Genomic DNA, 11,398 nt, shown 5'->3' with positions numbered 1-11,398 from the left:
TTTTTGGTTTCAACCTTTTAGGTGGCGCTGACTCTTATAAATACTAAATAATAATAAATTATTTATTCTCTTTTCAAAAAAATAAAAAAATACTCTCTTCAGCAATGTTGCTTCATTTAAAATTTTGTCACTCCTCAATAGAGATAAGACGAAATTTAAATTTTTTATATTTATTTAAGTGGACTAATAATTTAACCACTAAATCAAGGTAATTTGATAGCAATGTATTTATTAGTCCAAGTGTCACAAAGTTTTAAACATGGGTCATATTCGTAAAAGGAGTGGCATAAGCCCATTAAGAACCCAATAAAAATGGGCTAGGCCTTCAACACCCCATATAAAGTTTCTAGATAGAACAAAATAATGATCGCATCAAGTTTGGGAACATTCCTAATAAGTCCCCCAAAAAATTAAAAAGGATTAAGAACATTCTATGACCTGAATAGATTCTGAAATCAGACTGGTTATTGAAGTGGCAAAACTAAAAATTTAAAAGTCTAAAGTTTAACCAAAATAATGGAAATTGAACTAAATATAATAACATAATATTTTTATATAAAATCAAACACATAAAGTATCTTTCATTATTTTACTCACAAATGTTGAGAATTCTGATAAGTCTATTTACGAAAAAAAATTAATTTGTATCTATAAAAGAGGTTGAATCTGTCATTGTTCCATAGTCCACTTCTATATGTTATCTTGTTCTTGTTCGAGAGAAAAATCTCAGGATAGCCACAGAAGTTCATCTTGGAAAGTAATCCCCGGTTGAATAGGCGGGTAGGATCTTGGTCTTGAGGTATAATAACATTCTCGTTTGATTCTCTTATAACAAGGTTTTCTGAATCCAAGAACTGGAGAATTGGGTTTTCAGATTATTATGTGATTTGATTTGACGATCATATGGATTTGAAGGATTGGAAGTGAGGTGGTCGTGGCTGCAGATGGGTTGAGTTGGTATTGGTGAAGGTTTATGTTAATATTGTAAGTGTGAGAAGTGTTGAAATTAGTTCCAAATCAAAGAAAATAAAAAAGAGCGAAGAGTTTATAAGATAAAAGACTTTTCTCTTACTTGATTTCTCCTTGAAATTTCTATATGTTAAGTTATTAAGAGGGTTAATTTTAAAATTTTGAATAATTTATTTATAATTTGAAAGGTTTTCTCAATCAAAATTTATTTTTTATGAATAGAACAATGCTATATGATCATAAATATTATTATTTTATGTCAGCATTTAGTCAGTAATAATTTGCATTCACATTTACAAGAGTTTTATATTCAATAAATATATAATTAGTATCTATATTTATCAGAGTTTACACACATAAATTAATATAGTTTTACATTCATACTTTTTCAAAATTTACACATATAAATTAGTAAAAATTATTTGTTAAAGACAGTTTAATACTTATGCTGGTTAAATAATAGCAAAAGAAAAAAATACTAAAAATTACTAATTTTCAAATTTTTTTCATGAATATAATATCATTTCATTTTATTATAAACAAATTTGCGTTTCAAATATTCGTAGCTAAAAATTATAATTCATTCTTAATGAAATAGTAGCAAAACAAAAAATTTAAAAAGTATGAAAATTGGAGATTTGATTAGAGAAAAATAATTGAACAAAAAATGAAAAAGAATGGAGAAAACATTGTAATTTGTTTGGCTTCCTAAATAAAACTAACTTTTATAGCAAATTTTAGGTAGAGTAATATGATTTTGCCACTTTTATGGATCTGTGGGCAAATTGATGGTGGCAAAACGCCATTTTTCAGGTAGTAATTAGAAGAAAATCAAAAGAAAGACAAAGTAAATGCATAAATAAAGGAAAAAAATAACACAAAAGCAGAAAAATTACAACAATACATTTTAATTAGTTTGATTCTTATGTATATTCCAAGTACAATATATATAAATACCAACGAAAAACTATAAAACAAAATAACTCAAAATATGAAAAAGAATAATGTAAAATATACTAAAATATTAATTATATAGACCGTTAAAAGTGTGTGATGTCAAATTAATCTCCTAAAAGATTATATTCTAAATTAGAACTTATGCATGCTTACTTACAATATGGGTGCCTCTACTGTAACCGCATCAATTCTTTCTAAAATGTACACACAAAAAAAACTCTTTTAAAAAACAAATAAATTTTGACATCATTCAAGACAAAAACCAGAATATTCAAGTGGAGTGTTGGAGAGACTATATTTGTTTTTGGGCAATAGTGGCTGGAAAAATGATATGAAAAAATATGCATACCAAATCACATTTGTTCTTTTAAATAATTATGTACATAACTAATATAAAATATAATTATTTTTTATTAATATAATGTTACGTAATTAGATATAATATAATAATTATTTTATAGGGAATTAGATTTTTATTGATTAAATTAGTTATTAAAATGAGTATGAGTAATTCTTAAATACCTATTATGAGGAATCGAATTTGATACTTTAAGTTATAAAGTTCATACACAACAATTCTTATTCACTAGGCTACTATGATTGATTTCATTTTGTATCATGTAATAATAATAATAAATTGCGTGTTGCGTCCACACACACACACACAAATTATTCCTTCACTTCAGCTTAACTAAAAATTCTATTATTCCTTCCCTTTCCACAAATATGGTTGTAAAGTAAATTGCAATATCTATAAGAAGTTAACATCATGCATTCATGATCTCATTTTCTGCTTCTTTTCTCTGTCTACATCCTTCATTATTTAATTCTTCCATAATTCTTTTTTGTTTAATTTATCTCTGTTCTTTCAATGCAAGTATATATATTTTCTTGTGTCTTAATTGATATACGATGAAAACTCAGATGCATTCAATTTCACGTAAAGTTAATAATTGAAAGCCGTTAAATAATTTGATTGATTTGACTAAATTTTAATTTAACGACTCTATCAATTGCACGTAAAATTGACTGCACATGAGTTTTCACATTGACACATACCGCAAATAAAAACGCTAAGTATATGAAATAGTGAAAAAATATATAAAAATTTAATAATATTTGAAAGACAAAAAAATTAGTTAGAACAATTTAAATTTCTCTTATTAAGTATTTATTAATTATAGTGACAATTAATAAATATTAAATAAAATAAATTTAAACTTTTTTTATCTAGCATTATCGAAAAAATAAGGTTTAAATGTTTAATTATTCTGTTGGTTCTTATAGTTTTGTAAAATTTTTAATTAGATCTCTAAATTTTTTTTCTTTATAATTGAGTCCTTACACCAATTTTTTTCAATTAGGTCCTCTTAATAGTAATTAGTTTAATTGTATAGGGATTCATTTAAAAATAATTAATGCAAGGACCCAAATAAAAAAAATATAGAGACTCGATTAAAAAAAAAGACTTAGTACAAAGATTCAATTAAAAAAATATAAAAATATAATTAAAAAATTTGCAAAACTATAAAAACTAACACAATAATTAAATCTAAAAATAATATTTAATAACAAACAAAATTTAATAAAAACAATTAAAATTTATTTTATTTAATATTATTAATTATTACAATAATTAATAAATATTAAATAAGTTAAGTTACTATTTTCTTTATCTTCTTAGGATAACCGAAAAATTAATGAATGGCTTCAGCGATAAGTGATAAAGGAACCAATCCACGTACTTAAGATGCGGATAATATATCATAGGAGAGTTGATTTGAGTTGCAACTTGCAAATTGTCTTTTAGCTCTTTCTCTATAGATAGTGTAACCAAACACTACAAAATTCAAAATTCAACCGTCAGTATAGTTCTATCAATACGATTCTCAAATAGGTAAAAAACCATCGTGACTTTGTCTCAAAAAATTAAACCGTAATTATTATTGAGTTTTGATCGCACTCAGATAGGTAAAGATTATAAACCTTAAGATAAATTCAGAAACAGTAGTGATCATTGTGATTATAGTTTGTTATAGTTGTAATAAAATTTTTCAAACGTAACATGATAAAAATATTATAGTGATTAGCTTAGCAATTTAACGCCTATATTCATGTAAGAGTTCAAAATATATATCTCTTAATAATGGTCATTATGTTTACAATATAATATAATATTGGTGGTTTAAACTTCATTATCATTAATAAACCCAAAACACAAAGACAATATATTTTCCTATATAGAAGCCGTAATAATTATGTTGTCTAATAAGCTAAGTAAGGCACTACAAGAAATACAGAAAATAGCGACATTTTTTTAATGGAAAATCGCTGCAAAATAGATTAATTAGCAGTGTTTAAATAACCGCTATTTTTTAAGGCACCGAAAATAGATTTGTGGAAGTTTTTAGCAACCGTTAGTACATAACTGCCGATATATTAGTATATCATATTAGTTTGTTTTTGCGTAGAATTTGTCATCATATAACGGCTGTTTTAAATCGTGGCTATCTAAAAAAATTGTTCTATTGCAAAAAAAATTCGCTAAATCTTTCCTTTATAATTTTTAGTGTTTGAGTATGAGTAGTATGTATTAAAAATTAGAGAAAATTCTACTTTTTTCTCCTGTGATGTTAAAATGATACTCTTCTCTCCTATTTTATAAATATACATTCTCTTTTCTTCTAATTTTTAAAAAACTTCTTTTTTAATCTATTTTAAACTTTTTATGTTAACTAATATTAATTTTATCTATTTTTAGGAAAAAATAATTTTTTTTTGAAAAAATATCCATTAACAAAAATTTTAATTTTTATCATTAAATTTTGCTTACCAAATACCCTTTAATAAATTATTTTTTATTGATTAAATTGTATTTTTACCAAAATACTTTTTAAAAAATTAATAGTTAAATTATTTTTTTATAAGATACCTACCCTTCAATAATTTTTTAATTATTAAATTGTGATTTTACCAAAATTTTAATTAGCGATTATTTTTATATTTTATTATTAATTTTTCGATATCAATATATATTATTTTAATATTAAATAAAAAAATCTTACCACTTGTTAATATGTATAACAATTAATATATATTGATATTGAAAAATAATCTTACTAAAATTTTTTATTTAATTTTAAAATAATATATATAGATATCAAAAAATTAATAATAAAATATAAAAAAAATATAAAAAAATTGTTAACAAAAATTTTGGTAAAATTATAATTTAATAATTAAAAAATTATTGAAGGGTATTTTAGAAAAGAAAATAATATAATTATTAAATTTTTTAAAAATATAATTTAATCAATAAAAAAATAATTTATTAAAGAATATTTTGGTAAGTAAAATTTAATGATAACAAATTAAAATTTTTGTTAATGGGTATTTTTTTAAAATAATTTATTTTTTCTTAAAAAATGAATAAAATTAATATTAATTAATACAAAAAATTTAAAATAAATTAAAGAAAAAATTTTTTAAAAGTTAGAATAGAGGAGAATATACATTTATAAAATAAAAGAAAGGAGAATATTGTTTTAATATCTTACAGGGAACGAAATTTTCTCTAAAAATTATCTACCTAATGATGTACTGCGTATAAAAAAAATGGAATAATATAAATAAAACTTTATTCTGTACGAAATTGAATTTATTCTTGACATATGCGTGCATGGTACATATAATCGTCACCCTAATAATGTTTCATACATCTCAAAAGAAGGGAGAAATTAAAAATCATCAACATATATTAAAAGTTTATTAGATTTTTCTTAATGAATTTTCACATCAGGGGAAACTTTTTATCAAGAACGAAGACAAATGGCAACTGATGAAAATATATTGTTACCTTTCACTGCACCATGTTCTTTTTCTTTAATTTCTTTCCATATTTCATAGGAACAAATCAACAAATCCGTTTAAGATATTTATATATGCGGATAAAATTTAGTCAAATTATCTCTCACTATTGCTTTAACATCAATAAGTAACTCGAAGCATTCAAAAGTTTTATATATTCACGGTGACACGTTTTATCATAATCTAACATGCAACTACTACCATACGATAGTGACAAAAAGCTTGAACACGTACAATTGATGATTAAGTTACCAATTATATCCATATATATGACTATATAAGAAATATAATTCTGTAAATATCTTGATATTTTTCTAGTTATTATATGTGTATATATATTGTGTGTGTGAAAAAATATTAGATGACATACATATAAATTGAACACTTTCTTTCTTTCTTTTTTATTAAGATTTGAAAGATATTAAAGTTAAAGGTGTCAAGACACATACGTATGTAAATCAATATGTGAATAAATGATTATTTGTACTCATGAGAGATGAAAATATTGACATTTGTATTTATGATAGCCTGAAACTAAAGTTATACCTATGATAGATGCTTTCCGTGTGACAAAAGTGCCCTAACTTGGATCTGAACTTGGTTCGTGAAAATCCGATCCTAAGTGGCACTCCCTCCCTTATCTTCAACCCCTCTCTCTCTCTCACTCACACACACTCTCTCTCTAACAATGGCTATTGATTCTCCATCTTAGGGTATTCCAAACCCTAGTGATCGCCAGATCCAGAAGACCTTCAACAACATCAAGATCACCATCCTCTGCGGTTTCATCACCATCCTTGTCCTTCGCGGCACCATCGGCATCAACCTCTCCTTCTCCGATGCTGATGCCATCAACCAGAGCCTCATCGAGGAGACTAACCGCGTTCTCGCTGAGATTCGCTCCGACTCTAACCTCGTCCCCGACGACAACGACACTCCCTTTCAGCCCTAACGCCACCGCCGCCTTCTCCCTAGGCCCCAAGATCTCTAATTGAGATCAACAACGCTATCAATGGCTCCAGCAAAATCCTGAATACCCTAATTTCGTGAGAGGTAAAGCTCGAATCTTGCTCCTCACTGGTTCATCTCCAAAACCCTGTGACAACCCAATTGGTGATCATTACTTGTTGAAGTCGATTAAGAACAAAATTGATTACTGTAGATTGCACAGGATTGAGATTGTGTACAATTTGGCGCATTTGGATAAAGAACTTGCTGGGTATTGGGCCAAATTGCTAATGATTAGAAGGTTGGTATTCTCACACCCTGAGGTGGAGTGAATTTGGTGGATGGATAGTGATGCTTTCTTCACTAACATGGTTTTTGAGCTTCCTTTGTCTAAGTATGATGATTACAATTTGGTACTTTAAGGTTACCCTGATTTGTTGTTTGAGCAGAAGTCTTGGATTGCTGTGAATACCAGCAGCTTCTTGTTTCGAAATTGCCAATGGTCTTGGATTGAGCTCCCATGGCCCCAAGGTCTAGTGAGGGAGGAGGCTGGTAGGGTCTTAACTGTGAATTGCCAGTGGTTTTGGATTGGGCTCCCATGGCTTCGTCAGACATGAAAGGTGGAGTGGGTGGTGAGGAAGCGAGTGTTGAGGAAGAAGAGGTCAGAGTGGGATTTGGAGAGTGAAGAATGCGGAGGCGTGAATGGTGGAGAAGGGGGAGTCGAAGTGAGAGAGAGAGTGAGTGTGTGAGTGAGAAAAAGAGGGGTTGAAGATAAGGGAGGAAGTGCCACTTAGGATCAGATTTTCACAAACCAAGCTCAGATCCAAGTCAGGATACTTTTATCACACGAAGAGCATCTATCATGAGGATAACTTTAGTTTCAGACTATCATAAATACAAATATCAGCGTTTTCATCTTTTATAGGTACAAATGGTCATTTATTCATCAATATATATATTAGAGACGTGCCTTTTCATGAAAACTAATTTCCACTCTCTATTATAGAGGCGCCTCAACTTGCTTCACATTCAAAATTGAACACGTTATTTTTCACACCAAATTAAATTTACAAAAGAAGTTTTTCATATTTAACCGTAATTTTGTATATTATATATATTTGGAAATTCAAATGCAGTTTAATATATACTAGTATTTTTACTCGTAACTACATTACGAGAATATAAATCTTTTCAAATTATGTTGGTTTTGTCTTGACATTATAGATTATAACACAAAAAATTTATAGAATCAAACTACTTTTACAAAACGATCGTAGGGATAAAAATCTCCGTCGGCTAAAAAGACCAGGATCTTCGTAGATAAAAAATCAAATAATAAGATTTTTAGTTATTATTTTCATGTGAAAGAGTTTGATTTATTACTAATAATTTATTTTAATATTCGTTATCTAAAATTTGAAATGATTTAACTTGTATATTTTTTATTAGGTGTTAAGTCTGTTACACAAATAAAAATAATTAATTTTTATGCTTGCTATTTAAAAATAATATTTTTTTCTCTCTATGTATATAAAAATATAATTAGATATTAGCATGAAAAAAATTATATTGATAGTTATAAAATTAACTCCAAATTAACTTTTTTTAAATAATTGAATCTTGATTTTAACTTTTAATCATAACATTATTATTCTCTCTAAATTATATTTAATAAATATTTAAAAAAATATAAATTAAAAAAAAACAGTAAAATTTAAAATTAAATTTAAAAAATAAAAAATATGTACATAATAATAATATTTTTTATTTGAATTATATTATTTTGTTAATTTTATTTTTTGTAAAACAAAAAGATAGAAAAAATAGAGAACGAGAGAAAAGAGAGAAAAAGATAAAGATGAAGATTGAGAGAGGAAGTTTGTTAATTTTGAAAGAAAAAAATTTATTTTAATTATAATAAAAAATATCTAATGACATATTTTGATTTGTCAAATTACTAATAAAAAATATATATTACAAATTATATATAGAGTGAGAATTGGAAAAAGTAGAAAGAAATAGAAAAAGGGAGAGAGATAGATGAGAGAATTTAAGTAGGGAGTTTATTAATTTTGAAAGGAAATATGTTTTTTCAATTTGAATAAGAGAATGTCATGTGACACATTTGGTTATTAAATTAGATAATAATATATAAATATATCAGAATTATATATATAGTGAGATGGTTAGAGAGAAATAGAAAAAGAGAGAGATAAATGAGAGAATTTAGGAAGGTAGTTTATTAATTTTAGAGAAAAATATTTTCTCTCAAATTTAATAAGAGTGTCATGTGACACATTTTGTTATTAAATTAGATAACAATATATAATATAACTATATTTTAATTTTAATTTTAATATTTTAATTTTACTTTTAATATAATTAAAAAATATTATATTGCATATTTTAATTGTCAAATTTATAATTATTCATTGATAATGATATATAAAAAAGATAGAGTGGTTGAAGGAATGAGAGGGATAGATAAAGAGAGAGTGAGGAGGGGAGAATTCTTTAATTTTAGAGGAAAAGATTTGATTTCAATTACAATGAAAAAATGACATGTAACACATTTTGGTTGTAAAATTAGTAGAGAAGAGGAAAGAACTTTTTAATTTTGGAAAGAAAGATTTAATTTTAATTATAACGAGAGAGTGACATGCATGTCAGTATGTGTGACACATTTTAGTTATAAAATTAATAGGAAGGAATATAGAACTCTTTAATTTTTGAGAGAAAATTTTGATTTTAATTACAATGAAAAAGTGATATGTGACATATTTTGGTTATAAAATTAGATATATATAATAAATATATTATGAAAACTTAATTGCTATTAACTTTACGTAAAGTTAATAACTGAGTATCGTTAAATAATTTAATAGATTTGATTAAATTATCATCTAATAATTTTAGCCTATCAACTTCACATAAAATTATTAATTGCAATTGAACTTAACTTCACATAAAATTGATATATAATTGAATATTATTAAATAATTTAATAAATTTAACTAAATTATCATCTTTACCAAGTTTACTTTCGCATAAAATTCCACCCGAACTTTTACCATGATTTTAGCCTTCAAATTAACATTACATTTGGCACTTGTTTTATCATTCACAATATTAACTTTATGCAGTTTTGTCTACATCTCTTCAGTTTCAACAATTTTGCTTGTTTTCCATAGTTTCGTCTGCAATTTGAGCTTTTATAATTCCGTCTACGTTTCGACTTCTCATAATCTATCTGCATCTGAGTTTCACAGTTTTTTTTGTAATAAATTGCAAAATTTGAATTTAGAAGAGGATATTTAATATATTTAAAATATTGTATATTAATATACTATATAAGTATATTTTGTATTGATTTTATTTATTTATTTAGTTTGATCTTATGTTGATTTTGTCATTATATTTAGATTGCATTATTGGTTTATTATAAATAAGTAATTTTTATTGTACATTATTTTAAAGAATATACATCATCTGAATATCAATCTTGAAACATTTGTAAAATTAAAAATATTTTTCAAAATCAAAAGTTTTCTATGACCGAATAATATAATGAGAACCAGTGATTGATTGGTGCTGAAGCATAACAAAGCAATATTAAGTTTAACTTTAAACTTTCATGATCCTCTGACCAAATTCCACATTTTCATTTCATGGTATTGTCACCATCTAACATAGAAAGACAAATAAATATAATAATATATACTTAGAGCATTATACTATTATTCCCAAATCACAAGCAGGAATTTGTGATGCTTACATTATTGTAGCTATTTTCAAATACCCACTTTGTGTAATTGTGCTAAGGAATAATAAAATGAGCAATAATAATTAGTAGGAATTGAAATCACATAAACTATTTGCAATGGTGGGTTTGGAATATAATAATATAACTATAGCTAGCTAGCTAAGTGCACTACTTAATTCCTTATTCTGTATATCAAAAAATTGCTGACCACAAACACAACACAGTGGTGATAGCAACCACCCATTTTGTATGCACATATAAACACTCATGTCATCCTTCAAGAATCTATGTATCTATATGCATGGAATCCAATTCTGAAAAATCCACCAACACATGTCCTATCTTATTGAAGTTATGAACTTATTATTTATATTGTTATTAACACACAATAAAATTAATTGTTAACTTTCCCTTGGCCGTATCTATTACAATAAAATAGTCTATGAATGGTTATTTTACCTAGAGAATATTTGTCTAATATATTCCTAAAATGTTATATTCTGTTTAATAAATTCATCAAACTATTCAGTTATTCTACGTTTTTATTATTGACAATTAGATGGTTTATCATATTTAATTAGTCTTAATTTTAAGTGTATACATTATTTATACAAATAACATTCTTTATTTGTTTATTTTTCTTAACCAACAGAGAACACTTTTATAGGTTATTTTTTTATGCTGTTTTACTACTTCAACCTAGCTAGAATATGCTGAATTGATCTCATCATCACTGGCATATATAAAAAATATTAAGCGTGCCTCTTAAAAATAAATTATCAAATTAGTTATCATGTATTTATATATAAATATATATAATATTTAATTTATTTTTAATATATATTTATGTATAAATGATTAATTTAATTAATAATTAATTTTTATATACATCTA

The 11,398-nt window shown here is 25.4% G+C and overlaps 1 pseudogene; it reads left to right on the top strand.

The window, feature by feature from the left end:
- The first annotated feature begins 5,981 nt into the window (after window positions 1–5,981).
- Window positions 5,982–7,358, top strand: LOC107486019 (probable xyloglucan 6-xylosyltransferase 3; annotated as a pseudogene).
- Window positions 7,359–11,398: the final 4,040 nt, after the last annotated feature.

The sequence above is a fragment of the Arachis duranensis genome, chromosome 4 (assembly GCF_000817695.3).
Source record: "Arachis duranensis cultivar V14167 chromosome 4, aradu.V14167.gnm2.J7QH, whole genome shotgun sequence".
In the NCBI taxonomy this organism is placed as follows: Eukaryota; Viridiplantae; Streptophyta; class Magnoliopsida; order Fabales; family Fabaceae; genus Arachis; species Arachis duranensis.
This window is presented reverse-complemented; position numbering and strand designations above follow the sequence as displayed.